Source organism: Dipodomys ordii, unplaced genomic scaffold, assembly GCF_000151885.1.
Source record: "Dipodomys ordii isolate 6190 unplaced genomic scaffold, Dord_2.0 Scaffold111, whole genome shotgun sequence".
NCBI classification, from domain to species: Eukaryota; Metazoa; Chordata; class Mammalia; order Rodentia; family Heteromyidae; genus Dipodomys; species Dipodomys ordii.
The window spans coordinates 9,288,344-9,300,843 of record NW_012267327.1 but is presented as its reverse complement, the minus strand read 5'-3'; positions in this window follow the sequence as shown (position 1 = coordinate 9,300,843).

Sequence of the window (12,500 nt, the reverse complement as noted above, 5' to 3'; positions counted from 1 at the left end):
CTGCAGGCTGTATCTCTTCTTTGGGAAAAAGAGCAGTTCTAATCTTTCTTTGTTCAAGAATGTATTTACCAATCTGAACCGTTTTCCAGAACACAGTATTGCACTTACAGTTTGGCATTTGCATTTTTGAAGACTTAGTGAACCTCTGGTTACAACAGAGATTCAATGCTAGTATGTTCTGTAGATCCTATGGTCAACCTACTGAATTTTACAGAAGTCCTCAGTGTATAGTTATTTTAACATCAAGCAGTATGTTTACTATTCATGTTCATTTTTAGATTTAATGTTTTTTATGACAAATTCCCTATTTCCTTTTTGCACTCCTAACCAATGTTTTCCTCTATGTAAAGCACTTTATGGCCTATTTTTCTTACCAGTATGTAGATTTTTTGTTTTCTTGGCAATACTAAGATTTGGACTTAGTAATTTGAGCACTTACTAGGCAGACACTGTACTACTTAAGCTTGAGCTTCACCTCTAGCCCTCTTGCTTTGGTTGTTTTAAGAGAGAGAGTCTTGTGTTATGCCTAGCCAGATTAGACTGTGATCCTGCTATTAATGATTTCTGCTGTAGCTCGGGATGGCAGGAGTTTATCACTATAAGTAGCTAGACTGTTTGAGACAATGTCTCCTGAAATTTTTTCTCAGGCTGTCTAGAAACTGTGTCTTCCACTTTCTACCTCAAGTACCTAGAATTAAAAGTGCCAGCTACCAGTGAGTGGCCAGAAAAATAAATCCTCTAGCTTATCAATATGTAATACTGCCCGGTAGTTAAGAACATAATTTTTGGAAACACTTAAATTGAACTCCGAGTCCCTCACTGCTTTTTATAATATATGTGACTATGGACAAGTTACTTAATCTCCAGCTTTTTGTTTAGTAGCATAAACTCGTAGGATTGTTGTTTATATTAAAGGAGAGTATACTTGTAAAATACTGCAGTGCATAGTCATCTTAGATACATCATCACTTGATTATATATTATAACTATTATCACTTCCCAGGCAGTTGTATATTTCATAAGCATGCTTCCACAGCCCTTCTACATGAAATATCTCTGGTTTAAGGCACTGCCTCCAGAAAGTCATTGAATAGTTAGTACAATATCCCCCAATTACCATGATGGAACTTGTTATAGTAGCTGATTTACTTAGTTTCAAACAAGACTACACAATGGTAACTTTTTAAAAAATAAAAACATGAGATTGGGGGCTGGGAAGGTGGCTCAGTGGTAGAGCGCTTGCCTTGCATACATGAGGCCCTGGGTTCGATTCCTCAGCACCACATATGCCAAAAGAAAAAAGCCAGAAGTGGCGCTGTAGCTCAAGTGGTAGAGCACTCGCCTTGAGCTGAAGAGCTGAAGGACAGCGCCCAGGCCCAGAGTTCAGGCCCCACGACTGGACCCAAAAAAAAAACAAAACATGAGATTGAAGAGTATATAGAAATTCCAGCCCTTGGAATAAGGGTATAAGAGAATAATTTAGGGTAGAATAGCATTGTACTCTGGAATCCAGCAAGGCTAAGATATCTGAAGCCCAGACTTCTTATCCCTCACTGACTCTACTTCTTCTGTTAGCTAATGAGCATTGCTTGATGTAAATACTCTTATGTAAATTACAGAAGATCAGATGTTTCTAAATTACAATGAAATTTACTCAATTCATGAACAAAATTAATCAGTTTAAATTTAACAACAAATGAAAACATCTATTACTATGTTAACTTGAATAGCTATTGTCACTGTGTACAGAATAAAAGTTCAGAGTATTTATTCTTTATGGTTTAACCATAAACTCACCATATTTCCCTGAGATGTTGAAACAGAGATTCAGTAGCCTGAATATGAAAAGGTGATAGAGAATATTTTTCCTTGCAATAGTTTTTTTATATAGTTGTATCTATGAAAATCGAAGTTTCATTTATTCTTGCAAAGTCAGGAAAGTTCTGGCTTGCTTGCTGGTTTCATCTCTATATTGAATTATTCCCTTCCTTTTCTCTATTCTCCATCTGCCTGTTCACTCATTTATTCACTAACTTATAATTTACTGAATTCCCTTGCAATTTTCTCTTTTCAGCTTCTTCTCTCACTTTTTTTGGGTCAACATTAGACATTTCAATAAACATTTTGATAAATAGTTGACATTCTAATAAAACTAGTGATGAGCATGAAAAGATTCAGATTTTCCAAATCTTGAGACTTCCAATTCTGGCCACCGTATTTGGCTGTTCTTGCTATCTGAAATATGGTTATTACAGATAGTCATTCTTGAAAATCTCTGAAAAAGGAGAAAATCAGCCAAGGAAGTATTTCCTATTTTTCTACAATTATGAACACAATACAATCAAAGAAGGGGATATATATATATATATATATATATATATATATATATATATATATATATTTGAGAAGACACAATCAACTCTACTAGTCCACACTCAGTTTTCAATAGTTTAGCATAATAGTTATTTATCCCATGGATAATATTAAGGTCATCAGAAAAAAAAAAGTCTGCTCTAAGTTGTCATTAGGGACTCCAGTTCTTTCATCTACTTGATTAGATTAGACCATAGGGTCATGCCATCACAATAAGTAGCCAGAGGAAGAATAAAAAGCAATAATCGAGGAGATACAAATAGCCTTAACCCAGAAATGATCCATCTCACATATACTCACATTCATCAGAAAAACACAGAGAAAACACAATCAAATATATATGTGTATGTGTGTGTCTGTGCCTGTGTCTGTGTATGTATACACACATAAAGTATATATATATATAGTTATAGTTATAGTTATAGTTATAGTTATATGTCTATACCTGACTATAGGCAAGTGGATCTGTTATGGCCTGTTATAGGAGGAGAAAGCATGACTGGGTTTAATATATAATGACATAGCTCTGCCACAGAGTATGAAGGGAGAAGCTACATTTCAGTGGTCTTTTTGTTTACTCTCAAACAGTAACTTGCTGGTCTAGTGATACTTATTCCATTTTGCTGAAGAATCCTTCCCAAGGAATAGTAATTTAAATTCTGCCTCTTCCCAAATGGATAAGGTATTATGGTAGTATGATGACATTCATTCTAAAAGGTGGGCGATCATTCTTAATGTAATTTTAAAATAACAGTCCCGATTTAATGCAGCACCAGCAAAGTATTCAATTTAAATCACATTATTAAACTAAAATTAATGTTTTGTTGCTGAATTGCTTGGCTGAATGCACCAATTATAAGTTTTCTTATCTTCCTGACCTCTTCTCGAATCACTTCGGGAAAGACAAGACCCAAGTACACAAATGCACACAGAAGTATACGACTTCTTACTATATAAACTGAGTCTGACGATAAACTTAGTCCCAGACACATTGTAATTATACAAGTACCATTTTATAAGACATGTAGTGTGACAAGAAACATGAAAAGCACATGATACAAATACTTTATTAAAACATGTATGACACTGGGCTCTGGTGGCTTATGCTTGCAGTCTATTTTCTCAAGAGGCTGACATCTAAGGCTGACATTGCAGTTTGAAGCCAGTCCAGGCAGGAAAGTCCATGAGATTCATTTCTAGAAGTGAAGCTATGGCTCAAGTTGTAAAGTGCTAGCCTTGAGCAAAAATGCTCAGGGGTAGAGCCCAGGTCCTGATAGTGCCTAGGACTGAAACAAAAAATAAAAAGCAATGCGTGACTTCTGCATTCTTATACATCAACGTTGTTTTTTTTTCTTTTAACTAATCTGTATATGCTACTTTTATTTCCCCTCTGGTTGTGGGTGCTGTCCCTGAGCTCTTCAGCTCAAGGCCACCACTCTACCATGTGAGCCACAGCTCCACTTCTGGTTTTCTGAATGGTTTATTGGAGATATGAGTCTCACAGACTTTCCTACCTGGGCTGGCTTTGAACCATGATCCTCAGATCTCAGCCTCCCAGAGCCCAGTTTAAATCCTACCTTTTAAAGCAGAATGTGATTTGGGCAATATATCTCCATATACAAGCTTTGCAGAGTGAATTTAATGGCTTTACAACACACCTAGGGAATGTTACTTTTTTTCTTCTAAATATTGCTTTTCTCAGGAAAACAAGCCCTTTGGAATTCCAAAGTTATTTTTCAAAATATGTTTATCTTAATGTCTTCCTTCCTTTACCTGTCTTCACAAAATAACTTGTGTAGTCACTAAGAAATAGATAGAAATCATGACAATAAGAAACATATTTACACTGGGGTCGCTGATGATCAATTTAGCATTTATTCTCCTTTAAGTAGATGAGGAAAGACACCAAAGGACAGGAAAGACATTATCCTGTAACCATTCTATAAGCAAGTCTTAAGTCCTATATGTGCTGGATCAATCTTCCTTTCCCATTTGCCACATTCTTTGCAGCACATAGTATCCTCCAGATTTTATCTTATTATCCACTCTGCAAAATGTTTCTTGCCTTGAGTTCTTTGACATGATTCAAATGTAAATGTGCCGCTCCACCCCCTCACCTCTGAGATTCCTGTCACTGTGGGTCTCAATTAGCCTGCCTTTACCACCAGCAATTGCCTTCTCTTCCAGATCTCTTTGTGGATATAAGCAACACAGAATCTTCTGAAACTTTGTCTATTCCTGTTAGATCCAGCAACCATTTTCCCTCCTTCTCTAGTCATTTGATCTTTCTGTAAGTTAGCTTTTTCTATTCTATTGGAAAAATCTGCAAGCTTCTATGTGAAGTTTCAGATGCAATTAAATATTGATTATACTCTCATTATTTTTCTAACACTCTTCCGGGCACTGAGGATACACAGATGACCACAGAAACTGCTGCCATGTCATGAAAGGATTTCCACATACTCATTGATATGTTTTGTCATTTATATTGAAGTCAAATCTCTCTTCTTTTAGAAAAAAAACACACTCTCTCTCTCTCTCTCTCTCTCTCTCTCTATATATATATATATATATATATATACACAAATACAAATGGCCAGAATATCAATCATTTGAAGTGTTTATAAAAGAAGAAAGTAGAGTTGCTACTAATCTCAATGTTTAAGTAAATCACTTTTGGTATGCCTGTTTAACTGCTGGATATTAAAAATGGAAAATAAAATTGCAGATGCAAACAGCTATCTGGAATGATATTTGTCATATCAGAATCTAGAAACCAAAGCAGAAACTTCTGTCTGAAATGAGCACCAGTGATATTATCTCTGAACAAGAATGTATAACACATGCACAACACTGACTAGGACAAATCGCACACCCATGCACTCCTATTAAAATGTTACTTGGGAAAAAATAAGTTAAGTAGAGAAAGAAGATTTATGGATACTATTGAGGGCATATTCTAAAGATATCTATTAATAGTGTCTTCTGGAAAATGGCTTTAAACAAGGCCACATCACAGAAAACAGTCTATCACTGAAGGAAATGTGTACATTTGCTGAAGAAGTATGGTAATACTGAGAGGGAGAGAGAGACTTGCTTGGATTATGACTTTTAAAATACCTGTAAGAAGCTGGGTGTTGGTGCCTCACACCTGTAATCCTTGCTTCTCAGGATGCTGAGATCTGAGGAGCACGGTTCAAATCTGGCCAGGCAGGAAAGTCCCTGAAACTCTTATCTCTAATAAACCACTCAGGAAACCAGAACTAGCACTGTGGCTCAAGTGGTAGAGCACTCGCCTTGAGCTGAAGAGCTGAGGAACAGCACACAGGTCCAGAGTTCAAGCCCCATGACCTACAAAAAAGAACAAACAAACAAACTGTAAGACAAAGTAATGTGGACAAAGTTTCCTGTCTTGAAAACTCAATAAATAGTCATTTCACCTGAAGACACACTTCCTGTCCAGTCCCTGGAAGGAATATGCATTTGTTCTTAGTGAATCTTAGCTCATATTCTTGTATGTTTATTGATGTGCTTATATGAACAAATTAGCTCAGATATAAAGGTGATTTATGGTGAAGTTCTTGTTCAGTCACTGTAGACAGGCACAGTTTCTGTTAAGAGAACCTATAAAGCTACTAGAGGCCTTGGAGAGACCACCTGGAGACACATCTCAATTCTTTTTTATTTTTATTTTTGCCAGTCGTGGGGCCTGAACTCTGGGCCTGGGTGCTGTCCCTTAGCTCTTCAGCTTAAGGCACAGTGCCACTTTTGGCTTTTGTTTTCTAATTAGCGGGTGCTGAGGAATACAACCCTGGCCTCATGCTTGCAAGGCAAGCACTCTACCACTGAGCCACCTTCTGAGCCCCACATCTCAATTCTTAAATATTTTCACTCAACCTCAGCAATTTTCATTCAACAGCATCTACTTTCTTCATTTGGCCGTGTGCAAATGATTAGGGACATAATGCCTTTCTCAGGCAGTGACTCAATTATTTTACTTAAAATTACTAAAATTACCTTAAGTTAATGCAACTTACCTTTTCTACTTGAGGAAATTTAAAAAGAAACAAAAGACCTATCGGGCTTGATTTTAACATGCAGTATTTCAATGAGACTGTGAGTGGATAAATAATTGTTTAAGAAAAAAAATATTATGAACAGATTGGCCTCTCAGTAGGGATGAAATCCGAATATCAGGGAGAGAGATGACCTAGAATTTTGAAAAGCTGAAATGTTCCCAGGAGGAGGCTGCCTCTTAGGCATTTCTCTTCCATCCTTGTATAGCTTCTCATCCCTGAGAAGTGCACAGTACATATGGAATTAGGTCAGCATGGAGAGACATTAAAGTGGTATTATCTGCCCTCCAAATCATGTCATTCCATGCTCTCCTTTACACCTAGAAATTGAAGGAAAAGGAAGACCTCATTAGAGCAAATCAGATTCAAATTTACAAGCATGCTTTGACTCTCTGGTGATGCATTCAGCCTCGAAAAACTCAAATTCAGGTGCAAAGGGTGACAGAGGTGGACACTGAGGACAGCAAACGGAAATCAGAATGCACCTGCGCTCCTCTGTCATGTTTATAATTCCCCTAGGCCGCAGATATCTGTGTTTTCAATGCACATAATACTTGGTTAAATGTTGTCTGGGATAAAATAAATCGTGAGTTACAAGTAATGCTTCTCATAAGTTTATAGTCAGAAAGGGCAAAAAGAATGCTAATGCCCACATTTAATTTGAAGGAAGAGGCCAATTGTACTTGTGTACATATCCAAACCAGCCTTTGACCTCAGGCTGTGGTGAATTATCTCATTTAATTTTCATAAAACTTAAGGTGATAATTATGTGCCTGGTGCTACTTTAAAGAGAACAAGTTAAACAAGGATCTCAAATTCTATCCCTAATATTTTAAAATATCTCTGTACTTTGTATACACTGCCTGAGATACATCCTTAAATATTTTGGTCATTATTTTATTTCTTACTGACTTATTTTTAATATTCTCTCCTGCCCCTATCATCCTCATCCCTCATCAGCTTCATCCTTATCCTCCAGTGATCAGTTTGAATTTAAGACCTTATGAGTCACTGCCCTGTAATCACTTCAACTTTCCAAGCTATTCTCTCTAATTATGAACTGTCTAATTTCTCCACCATAGGATCTGATTTTCTCTGAATAAATAAAGAAAAACCAATGTCATGGCACCTGGACACTTTGCTTGCCTATACCCATATTACCTCCTCTTCTGGTAATCGTACATACCCCAATTATCTACAACCATCAACTTCAGCTTTCTTCCCATGTTGGCCTCCCAAATTGTGGTTTCTTAAGTCTGCTATTTGTAAAATACCACAGATCGAATGCTTTCAAGAACAGAAATATATTGTCTTGGATTTCTGGAGTCTAAGGCCAAGGTGTTGGCAGGGTTGGTTTCTATTGACAGTTGTGAAGATGAATCTGTTCCATGCCTCTCCTTTCATAGTTTGCTGGTAATCTGTCATTCATCTTTCTAGTGAAATAGTGCCTTCATCATTGTCTTTGCCTTGAACTGGAATTTGTGAACATACCCCCTTTATTTACAGATACCAGTCATTTTGGTCCAGTGCTCAATCTCACCTTATCTTAATGTCTGCAATCACTCTATCAAAAATAAAGTCCATCTAATGTGCTAGAGGGGAATGCTTCCTATGTGAATTTTAGAGGAGCACATTTCAACCCACAGCATTTTTCCATTGTTTATTGAGTGCTCCATTTGATTTATTTTTATTTCTAGTACTGGTAACTGAACTCAGGGCATCATATGCTTGCTTGTCAGGTGATCTACTATTTGAGCCACACTACCAATCCTTTGTTGTTGTTGTTGTTGTTATATTTCAGATAGATTTTCAAGTTTTCTCCTGGGACTAGTCATGTCATGTACAGCATACAGTGCTGTGATGATCTTCTCTGATTTCCTTAGCAACCAAATCTTATGCATTTGTATAGGCAACATCTGGTAACCTCTGAATCTCAGCAAGATTTTGGAAAAAGGAAAGAAGTGAGAACAGATAGATCTGATAATAAAGCCTGATCATCTCCATCCAAGTGACTACTTCCCAGATTAAGAATCATCAGTAAGCAGAAGGGGTGGCTGTGTTCCCAATTATTTGGAAAGGGATACTTCACAAATTTCAGCTTTTTTTTGGTTTTAATCATGAATGTGATACATTAAGCACCATGGCCTTGTTTGCAAAAGCACAGCCTAATCATACAGGATGAAGAACGGCTAAATAGGAAGAAATCAAAGGTCATCAAATCATTTAAATACCATTTAAATGCACACCTTAGATCAAGTCAGTTGGATTTAAATTTTCTCTTTCTGCATAGGAAGAAAGTACAGAAATGTAGCTTATCAGTGTCTTTTCAGTTAATTTTTAAAATATTTTATTGTAAAAATAGTGTACAGAGGGGTTACAGTACATGAGTAAGGTAGTGAGTACATTTCCTATTGAGCATTGTTGTCTCCTCCTTTGTTTTTCCCCTACCATCCCTTCCTTCCCACCTCCCCAACTCCCCTCCAAACCTCTCCCTGAGTTTTAAAGTTCATTTTCAACATAGTGTCTTGCACATCTCATTGTTACAATGGGTCAACCTGCATCCTTGTTTCAGCATTTTGTTACCCATACAACCCACCAATGGTTACTCACAATGACAGAATGGTGGCTACAAATCCAGCCCAATAAACCAATGAGTTATTTTTAGCCTTTGGCAGTTGTCACTGTGACTGAGTTTAAGGATCACTTTGTCCTTTAACATTCAAACAATCTTTAAAGGTTAAGAACAAAGGTTCAAAAAGAATTTTAAAAGACTCTCTTGTGCTTTATAATGAAGATGTACAAATGTGCTATAATTCCAAAATGAATTCACTATTTACTAGTAATTAAAAGGAGAGTGAGAATACTCTAAAATGCCAAAGGAGCAAAGAAAAACAGAGAAGCATATGAGAATATTATCTCTGAACAGAGTACATCAATAATAGAGTAAAAGAAAGAAGTCTGAAGGTAATTTGTAGGGAATGAAGTAGATTTTTAATGATTTTTTAAACTCTAACCTTTTCTAATTTCTGACCAGTTCGATAACTTGCCATATCACTATGAAAAACACTTAACTTTCAGAAGAGCAAACTCTAGTCCCCACCTATCTGCACCTTGTCATCCAAATTATTGATCAACTATAAAGATGAAAGTAACTTGTGAACATGATAGGTCAAAGTCAGGTCAATACTTTGAGATAACTAGTACCTTGGAGTCAAATCCCACCAATGCCTTCTACCCTACTCACACCACTTGTTTTATTCGGAGGTGTTCAGTCCTTTATTCAATACAGTCCACAATGCATTTTGGGAGATTCTGACATTTGCTGTCAGAGATTTAAGGTGTCACCATGACAGGGACATGAAAAGTTGGCGACACAGACAGAAATAGGTAGTAGCTTTTAAGCCTTTCTGTCAAAAGAAACCAGACTAATAATATTGAAAAAGAATGGGTGTATGAAGAGGATTAAGAGAAAGGAGTGCAGAGCCTAAGTAGATAAGGACACTGGGGGGATGACAAAAGGGCAGAGGAGCTCCACAGAGTGGCACAGGACTAAAGTCTCAGAGAAGGGAAACAAAGCGAGACAAGGAGGGGTTTTATGGGGCATTAAATAAACCTGGAACCCTAATGCTTTGAAAACTTCTTTATACATACTGTTAATAAAAATGTTAGATATTATTTATAATCACAAAAATGCAAATGAGGGGTCTCCTCTTTTTTTCTTTCCCCCCAAAATACACTGTATATTATACAGAGGCAAAAGGATGGCTAAAAAAGTGCTGTTTGCACTTTGGAAAGCAGTATGGAGGTTCCTCAAAAGACTCCACATAGAGCTCCCCTATGACCCAGCAATCCCACTTTTGGGCATTTACCCAAATGATCACAAACAAGACCACACTAAAACTACCAGCACAACTATGTTTATTGCAGCATTATTTACTATAGTTAAGATATGGAACCAACCCAGATGCCCCTCAGTAGATGAATGGATCAAGAAAATGTGTGTGTGTGTGTATATATATATATATATATATATACACACACACACACACACACACACACACACAGACACACATACAATGAAATTCTATGCCTCCATCAGAAAGAATGGCATTGCCCCATTTGATAGGAAATGGAAAGGCATGGAACAAATTATATTAAGTGAAGTAAGCCAGGCCCAAAGAAACATAGGTCCCATGGTTTCCCTTATTTGCAATATCTAGTATATGTATGAGTCAAGCAGAAAAGGTCAGATAATGTGATGTTAGGAAAATGAACCCTAAGATATGTATTCAAATGCTTTTTTCTTTCATGTCATTGTTTCTAACGCATTTATAAGATTATTTCTTTGTTTCTTTGTATGTCCCTCCACCATAGTATAACCCCTGCTTTCACTGTATTTGATGTTGGTATAATTTGTGGAGGAGACAGGAAAAAACAAATAGTTAAAATAGGGATACAGGTAGACCCATTGCAACAATGCGATGTACAAGTTATTACTTCAAAAAACGAACTTTACAAGTTTGGTGGTGTGGGGAGAGGATTGGGTAGGGGAGGGTGGGGGAGGATGGGAGGGGATGGAAAGGGGAAACATAGGAGGAGGCTACAATGCTTGATAAGAAATGTACTCATTATCTTGCCCATGTAATTGTAACCCCTCTGTAAAAATAAAAATAAATTTAAAAAATTGCTCTTTGTTAGTATACTCTTCTTACAACTATCATTTAAACCTTTTCATTCTCAAAGAGAAAAATGTAAAATGGAAGAAATTCAAAATTGGTATTTTCTTAATTTTAGAGGAAGATGTAGACAAGGAGATAAATATTTCCCAAAAGCATGTTCAGTCAGGAAAGTGCCATGCCCTTTAAACAGTTTTCCATAATTTTCTCTCCTCTATCAAATATTTTAAAAGATATCATAAATTATTATGTTCTTGGCAAGTTTCTTTGCCTTTTCTATATGTTGTGTAATATCTTGCACACATGACACAGTAAATAAAAAAATGTTAACTTTTTTTCATCACGTTTATTATCTCTACAATGTAGATAATAAAAATGACTAGTTCTCAGAATAATGTTAACCAAATAAGTTGTTACCTTAAAGGAACTTCAGGCCTAGTGCGTAATTCTTAGGGATGGCTGTAACTATTTGTTGTAATAAAATAATAATATGAACTAATATATGAACTAATTTAAGAAAATACATCACCTTCTGATTCCAGGAAGCATGTGTGTGCACAGACATATCATTTACATTTCTTTAGAGGATGTGCTGAAGATACTTTAAATCTGTTTGAAATATTTGACATGATATCTTCCTGAATAATTTTACAATTAACATTTTTGATTTTTTTGAATTAAGCTAATATCAAAAATAGTTTTCAAGGGGTCCTGTAAAAATATGATACTGCCAGAGTAAGAAGTATATATGCATGTATGTACACATATTCACATTCTTATACTCATGTACACACTGAATACTATGTGGTAGGAGACCTTGCCATGAAAAAATGTATTCTTTTTTTTTAAGGCTGTATTTTTTTTATTGTGAAAATACTGTACAGAGAGGTTACAATTACATGGGCAACATAATGAATACATTTCTTATCAAGCATTGTAGCCTCCTCCTTTGTTTCCCCTTCCCATCCCTTCCCATCCTCCCAGCCCAACCCTCCCCGCTCCTCCCGCCCCACCCTCTCTCCTGCCCCACACCAAAGTTGTAAAGTTCACTTTCAACATAACGACTTGTACATCTCATTGTTGCAATGGGTCTACCTGTATCCCTATTTAAACTATTTGTTTTTCCCCTTCCCCTCCACAAATTATACCAACATCAAATACAGTGAAAGCAGGGGTTATACCATGGGGAGGGACATACAAAGCAACAAAGAAATAATCTTATAAATGTGTTAGAAACAGTCGCATGAAAGAAAAATAAAACATTTGAATACATATTTTAGGGTTCATTTCCCTAACATCACCTTATCTGACCTTTTCTGCTTGACTCAGACATATACTAGATATTGCAAATAAGGGAAACCATGGGACCTATGTT